The sequence below is a fragment of the Pipra filicauda genome, unplaced genomic scaffold, assembly GCF_003945595.2.
Source record: "Pipra filicauda isolate LSUMZ 115617 unplaced genomic scaffold, ASM394559v2 scaffold24_size8852520_pilon, whole genome shotgun sequence".
In the NCBI taxonomy this organism is placed as follows: Eukaryota; Metazoa; Chordata; class Aves; order Passeriformes; family Pipridae; genus Pipra; species Pipra filicauda.
In genome coordinates this window covers 2320727-2339549 of record NW_024104365.1, presented here as the reverse complement: position 1 = coordinate 2339549, position 18823 = coordinate 2320727, and the positions used below count along the sequence as shown (strand labels likewise).

Genomic DNA, 18823 nt, shown 5'->3' with positions numbered 1-18823 from the left:
AATATTTACAAAGGTTTATTTACACCCACATATGTGTATGACCAGTCTTCATGAGCAAAGATTTGGGAAGGTCATTACCCTTCGAGCCTGCGCAGTGGATTTTTTAGGTGAGACACAGTGTGTGCTGAACTGAGCCCACCCTTTAATCCTGAGGTTCAACTGCCGGGGCCGAGCGAGCTTGGACAGTGGCAGTGAGGTCCTCAGGATGTAGGTTTGTTTAGAGTGATGTTCTCTTAGATGGATGGCCTTACAGGGCTGACGAGCTCCGTCTGCCCGGGGAACTCCTCTGACCAGGAATCGAACCTGGGCTGTGGCGGTGAAAGCGCCACATCCTAACCACTAGACCACCAGGGGGCCCCTACACCCACGTATATATTTACATTAAATTAAATTTCTCCTTTTCTTCAATGAAAGTCCAAGAAGAAAAGAGAAAAGTCTTTCTGTCACTCCTCAGGCCACAGTTCCTTCATTTCAGTTTTCTTGTGGCACTGGTTAGTGTCCTCCATTTTTTCCAAGGCAGCAGATTTAAGTATGGCAGTCAGGATTTTGGTTCTTACTCTGTGGAGATTCCAACTCCGAGCCCGAGCCTTCAGGGGATTTCCTTGTAGATCTTCATTCCTCTTGGGTTAGAACATTGCAGACAGCTTTCAGTTCAGTCTTACCAACGCTCTTTTGCTCTGTCTCAGCTCACCAGCTTGATAGAAGCAGCAACAGCAGCAGAGGGCACCTCCTTCGCATTCCGTCCTGGCTCAGCTCTCAGGACAACTCTGGGTTTTCAGCTCTTCTCATTTTGTTCTCTAATATTTTTTTGTTTGAGAGTTTGTCATATAAGCCATGTTGTTTGATAAATCGAAGTGTTGTAATTCAAATTGACAGCTTTTGATTTAAGAAGATAAGTAATTTAGAAACATAGTGACTTCCCTATCATGGTATAATTATGCATTTCAATATTTATTGGGGTTTCTCCATAATACTTGTCAAATGCAACAAATGTTTCAGGCTTTCAAATACATTAGCTTTTAGCAGGCAACAGTCAAATTTTATGGGGTTTTTCAGCTTAGACCTTGAACTGAAGAATTATTCTTCAGTACTTCACATGCCTGGCATGCTTTAGAAAGCATATAAGGAAATTCAAAATCTGGTGAGATTACTTTCCATTGGCCTCCATATTTATAGTTATTTTAGGTTTAATTTATTTTTAATGAAATAAAAAATGCAGAATTGATTTATTATATATATCTATGCTCTACATTTTTCAAAATTTAAACTCCTGGAGGATAAGAGAATCAGAAACATTACAGAAATTTTTCAGTGGGTTGCTGCCAGTATATGTTGTGTCACGCACTAAAAATAGTAATATTCTTTATTAATCACAGGCCATTTACAGTCTGATAGAGGATTGACTCTATGTGTCTCCCATTGCATTTTCGGTTCACCTGCTACCATATTATCTATAAATTGAATACTGCAATTAGCTGTTGCTTAATAATGCCATTTCCAAAATGTGGCTGCAGATGAGGTCAGTAAAGTGAAATTGCAACTAAATTTCAAAATTGAAATTTCTGGACTCAATCTTTTAAATGTTTGACACTGAGAATAAGACATACTGTAGAAAGTCTACTTAATGTTGATGCAACTGCTGACATTAGTAGTCAATAACATCAACAACAAATACGTTTGGGGATTTTTCAGTTTCCTCTTGCATCACGATTATGTTTCTTTTTTCTGTTCTCTCAGTTTTTACCTTTACTCAGTGTGTTATAAGAAAAGACTCAAAAGTCAATTCTTCTTTATTTTCTTCTGTGCTTCCCTTTTCTGCTGCTTTTCTTCTTATCATCATTATCCACATTTCCTTTTTCTTCAACCGTAGTTCATAAATGAAATTACATAAGGCAAAGAAAAAAGAAACTGAGCAATATCAGTTTGGTCAGTAGCAAAAAAAAATATAAAAAATAATACAATCTAGATGATCTTAGGCAGCTCAAACTTTTATTTTACTATTTTTGCGAATGAGCATCTATAAATATAGCTTGCTCCTGCTTAATAAAAGTGTTGCAAAATTATTGAAAAATTGTTACTAAGACATACTTTGTAATTTTTTTCTCAATTTAATTTTTTTTCTCAAAAATACGTTTTCAGAAAAAAAATTGGAAAACTCTTTTTTTTTAAAAAAAGCTCCAGAATTGGAATTAATTGATATTTTAGTTATGCATGTGATTCAAAACTTTGAGGAATCAAGTCTTTAGGAATAATGACTGGATGTAACAGATGGCTAAGTAAATCTGTGTTTATCTCTGGACTTGATGAGTGTGCCAACAGTTCCCATAAGAGCGTGCTGTTGATGTGCAACTACCTCGGAAGTGTCAGAGGAGGATGTGTCAGGTGTTAAGAGTACTGTGTACTGAGCAGAGTCTACAGGCAGGAAACATCCCATAGAAAGCTATGAGATGCATGAAACCTTTAGATATTAATTTACCTTCAAAGTCTAATTTGAGATGTTCTCTCTGTGTGAAGTAAATCAACATTATTTTCCAACTTAACAAATGTGCAAAAGGGAAAACCTGCAAGTGGAGTTTCTATGAGACATAATATTTTTGATATCTGAAATACACTGAGATGTATAGTCAAGCTAAATATTCTTGGCACTTGGATGAATAAAGGCTTTAAAAATCAAGTGTATAGCTAAAAGGCAAAGTATATATGGAATGCCACTTTCTTAAAAATTAGATCCATAAGTGACTGCATTGCTGAGTTATATATGATTTAAAAGATTTAAAAACATTCAGTTTCCTTTATTGCATTATGCAGATTCTATATAAAATTTAATAAATTATTACATATATAAATACATTTTAGTGCAGCTCCTTAAAAAGTAAAAAAATGTAAAACATAGATTTCTCCGAGATTGCATCATTTAGGAGGTGAGTAGTTCCCTGAAATGAGCTGAAGTACTGACACATCTGCAGATGTCCAAATTGTTACTGATACTTTTATTCCAAAGTCTATTAGAAAAATACCTTCTAGGACAAGACTATTTGCCTTACCAATATTTCCTTTTTTTTTTTTTAGGTACCCACAGCATACAATGAACAGAATTTAATTGCCTTGTGTTCTGTTCTCATCTCTTCCTAAGTTACCGAAGAAGGCTTTCTGAAACACTGGTTTTGCTTTTGCAGCAGCTCTGAAGATCAGATAAAATGTTCCAGGAATTCCTGCTGTATTGAAACCCATAAACCACAGGTCTAATGATGAAATCAACAAAGTAATGATGTCCATTGCTAAGAATTATCTTCATTTTTAATTCTAGTTCAAATTCATGCTTAATATTGAAAGATGAGAAAAAGGATTTTCTTTTACATTTTTCCACAAAATGTTTCTGCATAAAAGGTTATCATCCAAACTAGCATGCTGGAGGAGGTTTTGTAACATCAGGCAGACAAAAGATAGGTTTTTCTTTCAGTTTTACTGTCTACTGCAGGAAAAAAAGAGAAGGAATTCAAGCTTTTTATTTTATTATTTTTTAGCTTGAAAAAGTTTTTGATATGGCTTTGTTCCTTCAGAATTTGAAATAGCTTCTGAACTTTTAGCAGGTTTTAATAAAGGAGAACTTCATAGTATCAAAGCAGTGATCAATATAAGGCATTGGGGTCTTCCAATATAGGTAGCTTAAGTATGACCTCTGTGGTTTCTGAGTCTTGTAAAACAGAAATATAAACTTGCAAATCAAGGTTATATTTTTTTTCCCATACAGGAAAAGTGGACATCATTGTTTGATGTTTGTGCTTTTAAATGCCTTAGATTTTTAAAGCTTTGCTTTTAAAAGATACATCAGTGCCTTAGGCTCATCTTACATAAAACTGTAAATCTTTTTCTATAGATACAACAATAATGTCTTGTAAGAAAAGTAATCGGAGTTATGATTACAGGTTCAGATCACTCATTTAAATGAACACTGTAATTGAAGAACTGCCAATAATTGAAGAGACAGAAACATTAAAGAAGAAAGGTAACTATAACAATAATGTTTTCAAATATTTGATTGAATGATAAGTTTACTTGGATGTTTATAGTATAGAAGATAGGAAAATGCATGAGGAACATATGATGCATATATTATTTTTAATAATTTTAATCCAATTGCTTGTTCTGTATTGACCTCTTGCCTCCTTATCAGCTCTCTCTCAGTCATCTTCATATATGTTTCCTGAAAACTGTGGGTAAGGAGTAAACTTTCGAATTTAACTTGAATCTGGATTTATGCTACATATATTTACAAAAGAATTGTTGCTGCATATATTTACTTGCACCTAAGTCACATGGTGTAACTAGAATGAGTTGTAATCAATAGGACCAGTCTCAGCACGTACAGTTCATGTACATAATCATAAAACTGAGATTAGAATGGGTATTAAAATGGATAAAAGGAAGCAGTATTATATGAATTATTTGCATTATTTTGAGGAGAAAAAATTCTATCAGTGATTTTTTCCTTTCAAGACCTAGTCATCGAGGCTTAAATTCTTAAAAAGACCTGTTTAAATAGAATGTATAGATTAATACTTGCACAAATTAGCTTAGAAATAATTAGAATTTGAAATCAGGAACTTTAAGTTTATACTGTGTTAAACTACAGAGAAATTAATTTCACAAGTTTTCAATATTCAATATTATTTGCTTAGGGAGCCTCACAAAAATCCTGAAAGTGGGAAGATGGTATGTTTATATGATACTTCTGGAAGCTGCCTACTTGTTCCTTCCACAAAACTGATTTTAATAGGTGTTGTTAGCAGTTATAAGTGCCATGATAGTCAGTTTACATACAGAATTTCAGTCCTATATGCTTGCTTCACTCTAAGACTGAGCAAAGAAAGTGCAAACAGAAAAACATAGGTATTTATAGAAACTGATATAAGGATAAAACCCAAGCAACTACCTCATTTGTCTAATTACTTTTTACAAATTTCCTTCTTATTTCTTTTTACTTATGTTTTCCCTGAAAATAATAAAATGGCAATTTCTGCAGAATAAAAAAGTGATCTAACATTTTATTAAATAAAATTGACATAATTATGTTAAAATCAAGTAAACATTCCATAAGATTCTAAATACTTTTAAATTATTTTCTTTATTTTTTACTCTTATATCTCAAAATACATCTGTCAATAAAAGAAAAAAACATTGATTTTCCGTCAAATTTCTGAAATACAGCTACAGAGAAAATGGCACAAAGAGTTTATTCATAAATAAAGCAGTTTGATTTCTTGAGTGGGTTTATACCATCCTTTATCAGTAGATATATAAATGATCATTTCAGTATGAATATTAACTATTTAAGCAACCTCATAGCAACAATTGTCATAGTTTTAGTAGGTATACTATATAGTGCACAATATTTATTTAATTAAATATATATTTTCACTCATGACTGAGTAACCTAAGACTTAGCTATATCAAGCATTCACCTTCCTCATGGGCTTCAATTAATTAAGATCTTCAAAGATTAAATACCGAGCTTTAGTACTGTGCAACTGGCTCTAAATATTTCTCTGGTGGGAGTAGCTGCAATATGATCTCTGTGGAATAGCTGCAATACAATGTCTTCCTTCTGTACTTAATGATCTGTCCTTTCAAAATCTGAGATGAAGAAACAGGTGCTAAAGGAAATGAAAAGTTTTCTTCTCTCCGGAGGATTTCTGACTAATATCTGAGAATTACTGCTTTGAAAACGTTGTGTAACCAAATGCTTCCATTATTTGTTATGCCTTCTTTCATTTCTTGGTCTTGTGAAACACCAGTTTGTCTTTGAGTTAGAGCTTTTTCATTTTGACCTCAAGAGCAAGTAGAACATTTGAAGATCCATGATTTCCCTATATGAGCAATTTTTTGAAGAGAAGTTGAGTAGTCCTTTGATATCCAAGTTTGTCAAGCTCTTATGCTAGTCCCCTAAGCTTCTATTATATTTAATTTTTATTTTCATATTGTTTTCTAAATTAATTGACTAGAAACTGAACTCTCTTGAGCTCTCTTAGCCAAGCCCTGCATACAGATCATTCTGTTATGGGTTTAGTATTCTAGGCTCCACATTTCTATCCAGACTGATGAAGAAGAACCAAAGGTAACTAACATTTTCTCTTACCATTAAATCTGTGCTCCCTTCATGTATAGTCACAGAAAGAATTGGCATCAACGCAAGAGGAAGCACCTTGATTATCTGCCTAAAATTAGATGGGATGTTTCTCAACCTAACCATCTGGAATGACTGGATAGATATTTCATTTGCACAAAATGATCGAGTTATCACTTGGCAGCGCTTCAGGACCAGTGAAGAATGTAACATAGAAAAAAAAAAAGATTTTGCTATTATATATTATTCAAAGCTTGACTAAGTATATGGGTTTTTTTAGTAGTAAACAAATGTAGAAATCAATATTGTCAGCGTTGTCAACTTTTTTGATATTTCATTTTGCTGATGAAATATTTGTGTTCCTTATTACTGAAGAGTAAGTAAAAACTTATACCTGGCCTCAACTAATATTAAGACCTAAATCAAACTTTTGGATTTTCTACAGTTGTTTGAACTCTTTGAAGATCTGATATGATAGATCATACATTTAGTATTATCAATACAATATATATTTCAGGGTCAATACTTAGAGGTTTGCATTATAGCCCCTGACCAAATTGGAGTATCATCTGGAATATAGAACTGCTAATAGATTTTAGCAAAATGATGCTGCTTTTTTTTCTTTTTTTTTTTTTTTTCTGTCATAGAAGCAACAATTACAGAAGAAAAAAAAAAAAAAAAAAAAAAAAAAAAAAAAAAAAAAGAGTCAGTTAAAAAAAAAAAGGACAACAGTAAAGTATCTATTTCATAAACCCCTAGATTTCCTGGTGCATTTTACTCAAGTAATGGATAACTGCGATATTGTTCATAGGAAAGTTATACAAATTCTACAGGGACACTCCATGACGAGATTGAATTTTTTAAGCATGTGTGGGTAAGTATATGGCTCACTCATCACAAGCACAAGAGATCACAGGATGGCCTGGGCTGGAGAGGAACTTAAAAGTTACCTAGTTCCAATCCCTCTGCCATGGGCAGGGATACCTTCTACTACTAGACCAGATTGCTCAAAGGTGTCGCTGTTCATGGAAGGGGGGTTGAACAAGGCAATCTTTAGGGTCTCTTCCAACCCAAATCACTCTGTAATTGTGTGATTCCATTCTAAAATTCATGAAGTCTCATAACATTAAATACAGCAACTGTTCACAATATAGAAATCTTACAAAATGGGAGTAGTCTTGATTTAAAGAAACGTGGCCATTAAAATAAACTCTGACTGCTAAAAGGAAGCCTTTTTCAGTTGTTCCCTGTATTGTATTCCATGCAGACTGGTACAAATAATTTATTCTGTAAAATTTAAGATATGTATAAAAAACCCCCATTACTCCAGTGTTTAATACTAGGGTTAAATTTAGAACTATTGAACAAACTAGCCTAAGCTATAGCACTTCATTAAACTTTGGCTCAAAGGACTCTGAACTGTTATAGCTTACTTGCACTGAAGTAAAAGGAAAATTCAAATTAAAGTTGTTCATATATGTATGCATGTAGGGAATCACTTATTCTGCTCTATGTATCCAGCAATCAGAGGAATAAAAGTATACAGTATTAAGACTAGTTACTAATTCAGCACAATTTGTTCAAAATACTTTGTAAGACAATTTCTCCAAGAGCTTTCTGTGACATTTGTTAATTGTATAATAATGTGTGCAACTTCTGTTTGAGGGAGTGGAGAGCAGAATGTCTTTCTGGTAAACAATCCAGGACTAAAATGAAAAGACTGAAATTTTTTTTTACTTGAATTAATGAAAAAGGACTGCGGATTCATACACATAAGAGGTTCTGTTCATAGAGACGGCATAAGGAAAAGCATTTTGGAGTGAGATCAGCAGGGAGTTAACAAGATCATTTGAGGATGTTTATCCACATGCCATGTGAGGAAATGCTAAAAAAATGGGGATTGTTTAGCCTGCAGAAGAGAGCCAAAGGGGGATCTTATCACTACTACAAGCAACCAAGGCAAGAAACTGGAGAAGACAGAGCCAAACTTCTCAGCTGTGCAGAGTGGAAAGCAAGAGATAACAGACACAAGCTGGAACACAGGATAAGGAAATTAAATAAAATCCTGCTATATAATAAAAAATTGCCACAAAGGTGGTCAAGCACTGTGACAGGTTTCCCAGAGAGACTATGGAACCTGCATCTTCGGAGATATTTAAGAACCAAGTGGACATGCCCTTGAGCAACCTGCTGGATGTGCTCTGAGTAAGAGGTTGGACTAGATGACCTCTGGAGATCTTTTCTGACTTATATGACTTGATCTTCCACGTAAGGAGAAACCTTGAGAAACATGGGAGATTTTAATTTTATTTCCTCTCTTGTTGCAGTGGATAAGTAAGGAAAAAAATCATTGTAGAAGTATTGGGCAAAAATGTGACACTGACTACTCTTTTGCTCGTGCTTCCAGTGTCTCGAAAGATAAATAATACAAGTCAGATTCCCTGTAAATTGCTGGAGATCTTTAACAACTTTCAGAACAGCTCCAGATTAGCAGAATTCTGAATTGTCAATTGCTGCAGCAACAAATAGATTAATTCCAGTAGGATAGATCCAGGCAAAATAATTCTGACTGCACTGAGGTCAAATGTAGAGGGTTCAGCCTTAGGTAATAACACAGACTGTCTACTCTTCAGATATAGCATGGTCTGCTTTTTACTGCAGACATTTTAAGGAGTGCTCAAGTAAAGTGCAGCATAGATTTTCTTTGGTGATGACATGACTAGCAGTCTATAGAGCAACAGAATTAACACAGTATCCCTTAGACACCATGCACTGAAACGGTGTACCTGTATATCCCAAAACATAAAACTTACATTACCAGGAAGAAACCGAGATACAGTCCTTGAAGGAATAACATGTCCCTCACTGATGCTTTAACTGTTAAGTAATGTGAAACAATCTCTTTTTCAATCATAAGTGAGCAAAACAATTTTTTTCCAAAATACATTATTTCAGTTTGAGATCTTTATAACTTTTAGGATTTCTGAATTTTAGTTTCTTAGAGGTGTTTGCCCAGATTATTCCACTTGAGCAATCTAATGTCGGTACTTAACTCCCAAAACATTCAAACATCAAAGCTATTTTTTCTCTATATTGACTCTATGAGAAACCCAGGCAGCAGAGTTAGATTATCAGAATTGCCATGGCTCACACTAAAATTTGCTTTTCAAATATGGCAGTACCTAACTTAGGAACACTGGGCTGCATAAAGTTTCATCACCTTGTCCCATTCTTACAAGCAGGAAGAAACAATGATTAAATGAAGTGTATTTTTACCAATGACCTGCACTGAAATCTACTGCAGCCAAAGTGCTAAATGTATAACTGAATCTAATTAATTAGAAATACTTATGAGGAGAATATCTCTTAAACCCTTCTCTTCAGAGGTCTATGAATACTCTCTGAACTGTTATCTGAGTAGATCACTAACATGGGGTGAAGGACAAGAGAAGCTGGACAGAAAGGGGAAAAATGCAATTCAGTTGCAAACCATGGTTTTAAGTCTTGATTTTGAGTTTCAAACTGAAGTTTAGCTTAGGTAATCTTGTGTAAAATCTGAATGAGATAATTTTACATACTTTTCATAGTTCTTAGACCATTTTAAGCACTTTCATAAGATAGTTCTCCCTCTTAGTCTTAGGGTTTGGTTTTACAGCTCACTTATACTGAACTAGAACAATGCTCCCACTGTGATTCAACGTTCTTTTCTGCACACAGACAAATTTCATTCTGTCTTCTAACACTAGTTTTTATAATGTTTTGCAAGACATTGGAACAGTATGCCCATTGAATACAACTGCTCTCAGAAAAAAAGAAAAAAGGTTTTTGGAGTGATTTTGAGTAAGCTCAGCTGCTTTTGAATCTACTGCCTAAAATGTGTCTCTTAGAATACAACTTCATTCCCTTTAAAGCTTTTCAACAGACAAATACAAATGAGAATGGTAGCATGATTAACTCTATGGCCTCAAGTATAGTTTGATGTTTATTTCTGTGTTTCTGAAGTTAATGTTTAATCTCAAATTACCCAGAAGTTTGTATCTAGGCCAAACTGCTGCAGCAGGGTTTCAGAGGAATGGTGGTTTTGGCTGTTTTGTTTGTAAATTATTTTCTCATTGCTAACAAACCATTTCTTTCTCTTTTTATTCTGCATTCCTGAGCAACATCTGAAGAAAACTGGATGACTTGAAATTTTTTTCCCATATGCTTGCTGTGCTTTCTTCTTCACAGCACAAGTAAATGTAAAAAAAAGGTAACAAAAATTTCTTTATTGGATCAGATTCTCAGGTGCTGTAAATCAAATTGCTAAAAAGATCTTATTTCTTTTGCATTTGTCATATTGCCCATTTAGAAGGAACAATTTCTCATTACCTATCATTTCAGTACTGTGAATGACATTCATTTCTGGGAGATAAAATTTAATATAAAAGCAACATTCCTGAAGAAGAGCAAAGTACACATATGAAAAAAATGTTTTGTTTTCAGGAACATTGACTGACCTACACAAATTAATAGATTAGACTACTGTAATTGCATCTTGAAGTCCTTTAGAGAAGAAAAGTTTGAAACCTCTCTTTCAGCATCTTGAAACTGTACGTATGAATGTTTTATAAAGACAAGTTTGGAAAAGATAGGGAGAGAAGAAGAGTTTTGATGTAAAATAGCACCTGGGATGTCACTTATATTCTTTACCATTAGCATATTCAGTTCACTTGTTATCTTGCTTTTGTCATTCTGCAGCGCATTTCTAATATACACACACCTTGTCATGTTTTCCTTCTTACTGTAACTTTCATTATTCTTTAGTGATGGAACTATCTTCTACATGGAAGTATCTTCTACATGACAACCTATATTTTCACTAATAAATGCATTTTATTACTTTGTAATTAATAAAAATATTATATATTTATGTGTAATAATTAGTCACCACCTCTAGCCTTCTTATCAGCACATTCAATGATTCATAACACAGGATTCACAATCCTGTAGTCATGTACACTTCCTGCAGTGTACAGATAACTACTCAGAAATTAATGTGCAAATAAAGTCTTCAGATTCAGCTTCTTTCTGTCCCTTTCAAATTGTAACTGGCATACTTAATTTCCATTTAACTATAAAACCTGCAGTTGTAATTATATTGCTAAAATGATATTCCATCCATGTTACACCATATAGCATCTGCTACAGTTTTCTTCAAGCTTGTAATTCACTATACAGATGTCTAATTCCTGATTTTTCCTCTCTAGTGAGGTCAGAGTGTCTTTTATAGTCCCAAATACTACGTGAAATAACATATTAGATGTACCTTGTTATGTGCAGAATTCAACTGGATTAGAAAGTAGAATTAGAAAGAAACCTCCTGTCCCCTCCCTTCCCCACTCCGTTCTCCCTCTCCCTTGTTCCCCTCCCTCTACCTGTCCCTGTCCTTCTCCATCTCCCTCTCAATGTTCCTGTCCCTTTCCATCTCCCTCTCTCTGTCCCTGCCTTGCCCCACCTCACCTCTTGCTTTAGTCATATTCCCCTGGCACAGTTTCTCATCACCTGTCAGTCATTTTAATATTTCAAATGGCATTTACTAACAGGAGATGAAATTTAACATAAAACAACATTCCCAAAGAACACAGAAATATACACAGCTTTTTGCCCTGATACCTTTTTCTTCTGTCTGCCTCTGGCTCTAACTCTATATCTTTTTTTTTTGTTTTGATATGCATGAGCCTTCTTAAAGGTAAGGCAAGTTGTTCTACAAATTGTTGGTTTCATCAATTTTAGCCTCAGGTTCAAAATGTCCACACAGAAAGCGATAGGAAGATGAGATCAGAAATTGATTTGAATTTAATTTAAACTCCATGACAAGGAATGAATGATGTTTCAAAACAAATTCATCCAACTTTTTTGTTCTTCTCTAATCTATTAAATTTCTCCAAAGAAAGACTTCAGATTTTATCTTTTTTGGAGGTTACTGGGTTTTGGATTTTTTGTATGTGCATATTACATTAAATATATTACTTCAGAATATGTAGGTACAGAGTGCCTGTGATTTTTGTTCCTTTACAGTTCTGGAGGACTTTATTTGCTGCAATTAAGCATGGATTTTATCATTCAACTGCTAACAAAAATAATAAAAACTTTGTGGTGCATTTTAGCTTTTGACAGGAGTGATCTGCACAGGGCAAATTGTACTTGAGAAGATTAAATTATCATTTTCTTCTACCTCGTATAATAATGAACCTAACTCTTGGAATGACCCATTCAGTTGCAAGAAATAGCTTAGAGGTTAAATAGAAATTTTTGAGAGAACCATTGGCAATCAGTGTGCATTGTACCTAAAGCTAAGTATATTATTTAAGGTGATTAATTGATAAAAGCTCCATAAATGATAATGTAACTTGAAATTAGGGACCATGTTCTGGACATCATACAACCCCAATATCAGAAAGGTAAAAAGCCCAACAAGAAAACTTGACTTGCAGGTTATTTCCTATGGCAAGTAACCTGCTACAAATGTGAAAGAATGACTGCACATTTAATATCTTGTCACCTCCTCAGTTGTTAAAAATCTATGATTTGGAAGTTCTGGGATTTCTGGGTACTGCTGTATTTACCGGGTCTTTTTATGGCCATTTCATGACTCCCTCTTGGAGTTGTCATGTTTATTTGCTGACACTCATCATCTTGTACTACATGTTCTTGAAGCCAGAGAACATAAACATCACTGAAAAGCAATTTCCAATATTATTTTAGACACTCAAGTCTGCCACTTCCAGAGTTCATCCTTTCTAAACTGTTTACCTAATCTACTCCTCCTGCAAAGACAAATTTTCTGTCTGTTTCTTTTCAAATAACCTTCAGATTCCAGGAGAAAGAAACCAGTAAACTACTGAAGCAGAAAGACTGTTAAGCTGGAAAGATTTTGCAAGTAATGAGACATTGCTTAATTGCAGCTTTGCTAAGGCAGATTTTAAACAGTAGACAACACCACTGTGTCTTGCGGTTCTGTCTGCAAATCTTTAATATTTGCATAGAAGAAATCTTGGCTACATAAAATGTTGTTTGAACTGCATTGTCTGCTAATAAATCAACTGTAAGTGGAAAGGTCTTTCAAAGAATACAAACTGGCACTATTAGTAAGGAAACAGGAAAGTCTCTTGCATAATTTTTATAAAATACAAAATCTCAGCTTCAAAATCCTTGGTTATATGCTTTTCTTAGTTGACTATGAGATATCTATCAATTTTTGATGTGCTGATCATAAAACAGCATTCCCAGATTTGGATGACTTCCCAGAATTGCATTATACTGGGATTGCAGCTCAGTTTTCATATACTTATGTGTCTCAAAATATAGGTTGATGTGCTGGAAAGCAAAATCTTGTGAATTGAGGTATTCAGATTTCTGGGTATAATTTTTATTATTGTTTCAAAAGAAACAAGAAAAAAAGAGTCAGTTTCATTATTTTCTTTTGCTGCAAAATTTATATAAAGGTTAGTTAAATACTTCTACAAATGTTAATAACGTGAAAAGATTATCAGTTTTATAGCAGCAATAAAGATGTATATTCATAGCAAAAAATGACTATATGCTTCATTGGGGATAACCTCCTTAGAAAAAGCCAGGCATTACAGTTACTTGTAAAGTAAATTTCTGTTATGATGTTTCTTGTGTCATTTCAGTAAGATTGTTTCAAAAACCTTGTCAAGAGTTATTGGCATAATCTTTTAAAATAGTTTAAATGATTTTAAAATAGGTTAAATGATTTTAAAATAATAAAATAAATTTTAAATTTTTTCTGTTGTGCATTATTTTTTTTAAACAAAATTTAAACTTTTTATACATTTACATCCTATTACATGTAATTTTCAAAGAACAGGTTCAATTAGAAGAAGATTTATAACTAATCAGTTTTTTTCTTCTTCCTCTTTCACCTGTCCTAGCAGCACAATGAAGGGCCAAAACAGGCAATAGTTCTTTCAGAACAGCTCTTTGGACAGCAGCAGAGCAATGTAACATATTCTCGTAAACATTTTCCCTATGAAGGTTTAAGGATGAACAAAGAAGCTTGAAATAATTAGTTAATGGTAAACTATAACAACAGTCCCTATGCACAGTGTAGACTGCAAAAACTGTATTCTGTTAACACAGCACTGTATTGGTCCCTACCATACAGTGGTGTGCCAGTGTTGGCCAATACAGTTTGGCTAGAGTTAATTTTCTTTGTGGTAGCTTGTATGAGGCTATGCTTTGGATTTGTGAAAAAAGTGTTAACACACTTCTGTTCTAGGTGTTGCTGAGCAGTGCTTAGACAAAGTCAAGGCCTTTTCTGTCTCCCATGCAGCCATGCCAACAAGGAGGCTGGGGTTTCACGAGAAGATGGGAGGGAAAAAAACTGGGGCAGCTGACCCCAACTGACCCAAGCATGACACCATCTGATGTCATTCTCAGCAATAAAATCTGGGGAAAGAAGAAGGAAGGGGAGTTGTTCATAGTTATGGTGCTTGTGTTCCCAAGTAACTGTTAGGCATCACAGAGCCTGGCTCTCTCGGAAATGGCCAAACAGCTCCCTGCCAATGGGAAGCATGAATGCCCTGTTTTGCTTTGCTTGTGTGGACAGCTTTTGCTTTCCCCAATAAATTGTTTTTATCTCAACCCACCACTTTTGTCACTTTTACCCTTCCAATTCTCTCTTCTATCTTGCAGTAGATGAGTGTCTCTGTGGAGCTTGGCTACCTATCAGGGTGAAACCAAAACAAGTAGTGTTTGGAATACCATGATTATTTATAACAATGAAAGAGGGTCTCAAAATAATCTAAAATAATTTTAGCACAAGTAGGAACTCCCTTCCATAATTTCTGCAGTGATGAGAAATTACATTTTTTAAAAAAAGTATAAATACTGTAAAGTCAAAGGAATATTAGAACATAAAAGTAACAGCAGTGTTTTACCATCTGATGTTAAACAGTTGATAAATATTAGGTAAAAAAATGATGACTACTTCATTGAAAAGGATAAATTTGGGCCAGGACACAATTATTTTTCAACTAATCACATTACAGCAAAACTAGGGATATAGCTATGACATTCATACAGAGTGTCCTCTTTGAAATCTTTTTTTACTTAATAAAAAACATTTGAATATTTTCCATTTTCATGCATCTGGAAGGCCTTCACTAGACAAGTCTGCACTGCAGAAATATCACAGAAATTTTTGACAGAGTCTAAATCATTAGTTTATTAACTAGACAGCCTTTGGACTGCAGTTGTTGACTGCATTATAGCACAGATTAACTTCTGCTCTTTGTCACCCTATAGCTGTTCCTTGTTTGTTTTCAGATCGACGGTAATTAAGTCTGGAGTTCTGAAGTGCTCTTGCTCTTGCTCTGTCTTGCAGCAGACTCAAAGAGCATATGCAGAAATCCTGAAAAAAAAGGATAGCTTGGGGTTTTTTTCAGCACTGGTTCTTGTCTTTGTCTTTCTGTGGCTGTCACTAGTTTTGCTGTTGTTGCATTCCTAAGCCATGTATCCTAGACCTGCACTCTTTTGACAGATGATGGCTCCTGTGTTCCAAAATTCCACTCTGGGAGTATGGGAGAAGGCTTTTCCATACTGATAACTTGTCCTAGTATGTGACTGGGATGTGCTTTGTGCATTCACCAACACACAGAAAACAGAAAAGCTGTCTCACACAGTATGTAGAAATGGTCTCTATTTGCTTGACAGAGTTGGAATTTGGTGATGAAATGAAAAATTTGTAGATTAAGGCCTTTATCACTATAACATAGGCAAAAGTAGTTACAATACAAGTAACATATGTGCCAAGTGATCTGAACTTTGAATCAGAGAAAGAAAGTTTACAAATTAATCCACCATACTCTTTAGCTTTTAGCTTTTCTTCTGTGACTTCCATCAATAGTGCCAATTGTAATTGTTTCTTTATAACACATGATTTTATGGCTTTTGTAGAACATCATCATAACTCTGTTAACTCACAAGTGCTTCTCTAAAGTTTCCCCTATAGAATATCTGCTACAACCTTCTGCTGTGTTTCGGTGGAAAAGGACTACCTTGTGAGTGTTCCACTCAAGAATTCTTTGTCTTCAACCTATTCTATGTGACAAGGACCAATTTGTTTGAAGAAAATTTGCTAAAGGATTTAACAAATGATGAAAAACAAATAGTTTTTAGAAGCATACGGTATTGAACAGGAGACACTAATTCTTTCACATACAATCTTGTCAAAGTTCTGTGGAGCAAAGCTAATACAACTAGAAAAAATGACGATATATATATCCAGCAACAAAATCCCAGATGAGCAATTTAGCCAGAAGTTGTTCTCCATGTTATAGTTTTGTTTGGGGGGGTTGTTTGTTTGTTTGGTTTTTTATTTGTTTTGCACTAGATAATTTAGTTTTAGAAATAATAGAATATTGGTCATGAGAAGTGATTGGAAAACAAGCCATACTGGGTGAAGTTGCACCAGCTTTTCTACAAAGAAATAAAATATATGATTTTGTCCTTCACAGTAGAAAAACCGTCTTTTCACCTTTCTGTCCCCAAATGCAGTTTCACAGGTCATTCTGGTCTCTATCATCCTACATATAATCAGTTTTCAAGGTGATTTACAGAGATGACAAGTATTTATCAAATTCTATTTGCTGTACAATATGAATTATTGACATGCCCACGGCCCACCATGCTGGCTATTTCATTCAGAGTAAATAGGTGATGATGTCTGTAGTGAGCAGACTGACAGAAATGAGAACAAAAGGATGAAGACAGTGAGAATGTGGTTAAAAATATCAAAACAGAAAATGAAATGACAGAAGAAAGACTGTCAGACACAAGAAAAAAAAAGTATGATGCAAATCAAACATTAAATGGATTTTAAAAAAATTTCCTGATTTATGAAAAATCAACCCAAAAATATTTGGAAAGTTTCATCTTTAAATAGTTTCAGTGCGAGAGGGTCCCTGTCAGGGTTGGATTTATAAGGATTATGGGGTACCAGGCAAAATCCAGCCTGTAAGTATGAATCCTTATAAGCCTTTTCCGTTGGTTTCTGCTGGAGTTGCTTCTATAATGACCAAGTTAGGTGCCCTTCACTTTGGTTAGTGCACCACCATTTTCAGTCGTTCCCTCTGGTACTAAGTAAGCTGGACTGTAAAATTACTTCTCCTAATGAAACAAATCTTCTACATTGATCCTTCCTCCCTGTCCCTGTTAGTAATGCACCGTAAAACAGGCATTTTACTGATATGGCAATAGAAAACATAACAAAACACTATAACAACGTTATTTCATAAGAAAAAAGTTTGAGTGTTCTAATTTTACATCCTATATCTGTTTTAGAGGTTGTTTCCCTTCAAATGATTGCCTAGCATGGCAGATGTTTAAAATGCACATTGGTATTTTCATTTTCAATTGAAAATTAAAAATGAAAGTGCTACTGTGTCTTTAGTGAAGCAACACACAAAAAAATTACAAAGCTCTATTTTGCAAATACTATGTCATCATAATTCAGTTCTTGAGACATTTCTCAGAGCTGCTCATTAAGTTTATTATCACAAATGAAGTTTGTACAATCCCTGTTTTGAATACTGTGTTGACTCACACATAACAGAGTAAGAAACATCTAATAGTGATGTAATCTCATGGGAAACATCCTTTTACTTTCAAAGTAATGCAAATAATATTCTGTGTTGCATTAAATTAGCAGGAGGCTGATAAAGGGTAAAACTTATCAGCTGTATAGTTCTCAATTTTTCTGTTCACTGGTAGTACTAGCAGTTGCTGCAGCAAGTCCAGAATGATAAACCTAATGAAAAAGTCCTTTAATAGGGGCTCTATATCTAACAATTGTCATGTCATGCCAGAAAATCAAGAAAATTTAAATAATCCAAAAAGTCACTTATGTATTCATCTTGATTAAATGAAATGTTAAATATGGGAAGACTGTCAATCTTGAAACAATATCTGGTATAAGCTATGTCTATCATTGATTGACTTTTTCAGAACTACTTATTTTGGTGTATTTTTGCATAGGTTATGCAAACTTGCTTTTCTATTGGTTTTGGTTTCTTTTTTTGTTTGATTGAATTTTTTTTAATTTTTATTTTATTTTAAGATAAATTATGTGGGACACAGCCATTTTCTTACTCCCTGTCCTAAAAGTGGAATGGGGAGAAGATCAGAAAAAAAAATAAGATCTGTCTGTTGAGAAAAAGACAGTGTAATAGGACAGAAAAGAAAGGAGAAATGATAACAATAATAACAATAACAATAATAATAATAATAACAACAATAAGAATAACAATCCTATTACTCCTAACAATAAGAAAAGAATTAGAATATACAAAAGAAGTGGTGAACAGTAAAATTGTTCACCACCTGCTGATCAATGCCTATCCTGACCCTGAGTAGCCCCTGGCCAACTTTCCTCCTAGTTTATATGCTCTCATATCCTATGGAATATCCCTTTTACTGATTTGGGTCAGCTGTCCGGGCTGTGTCTCCTCTCAGCTTCTTGTGCCCTGCAGCTGCCTCACTGACAGGGAAATATAATAAGGTGAAGAGTCCTTGATTTACAATAAGCACTACGTAGCAGCATCTGAAACATCAGTGTGTTATCGCTCTCATCCTAATAAACACAGCACTGTACAAGTTACTGGGAAGAAAATTAACTGTATCCCTGCCAAAACCAGG

At 34.4% G+C, this 18823-nt stretch overlaps 1 non-coding gene across 1 annotated transcript; it reads right to left on the bottom strand.

Annotated features, from left to right (window-relative positions):
- Positions 1-282: 282 nt before the first annotated feature.
- On the bottom strand, positions 283-354 carry TRNAE-UUC. Its single transcript has one exon. It is a non-coding gene; the product is annotated as a tRNA-Glu (tRNA).
- Between the last annotated feature and the right edge of the window lie 18469 nt (positions 355-18823).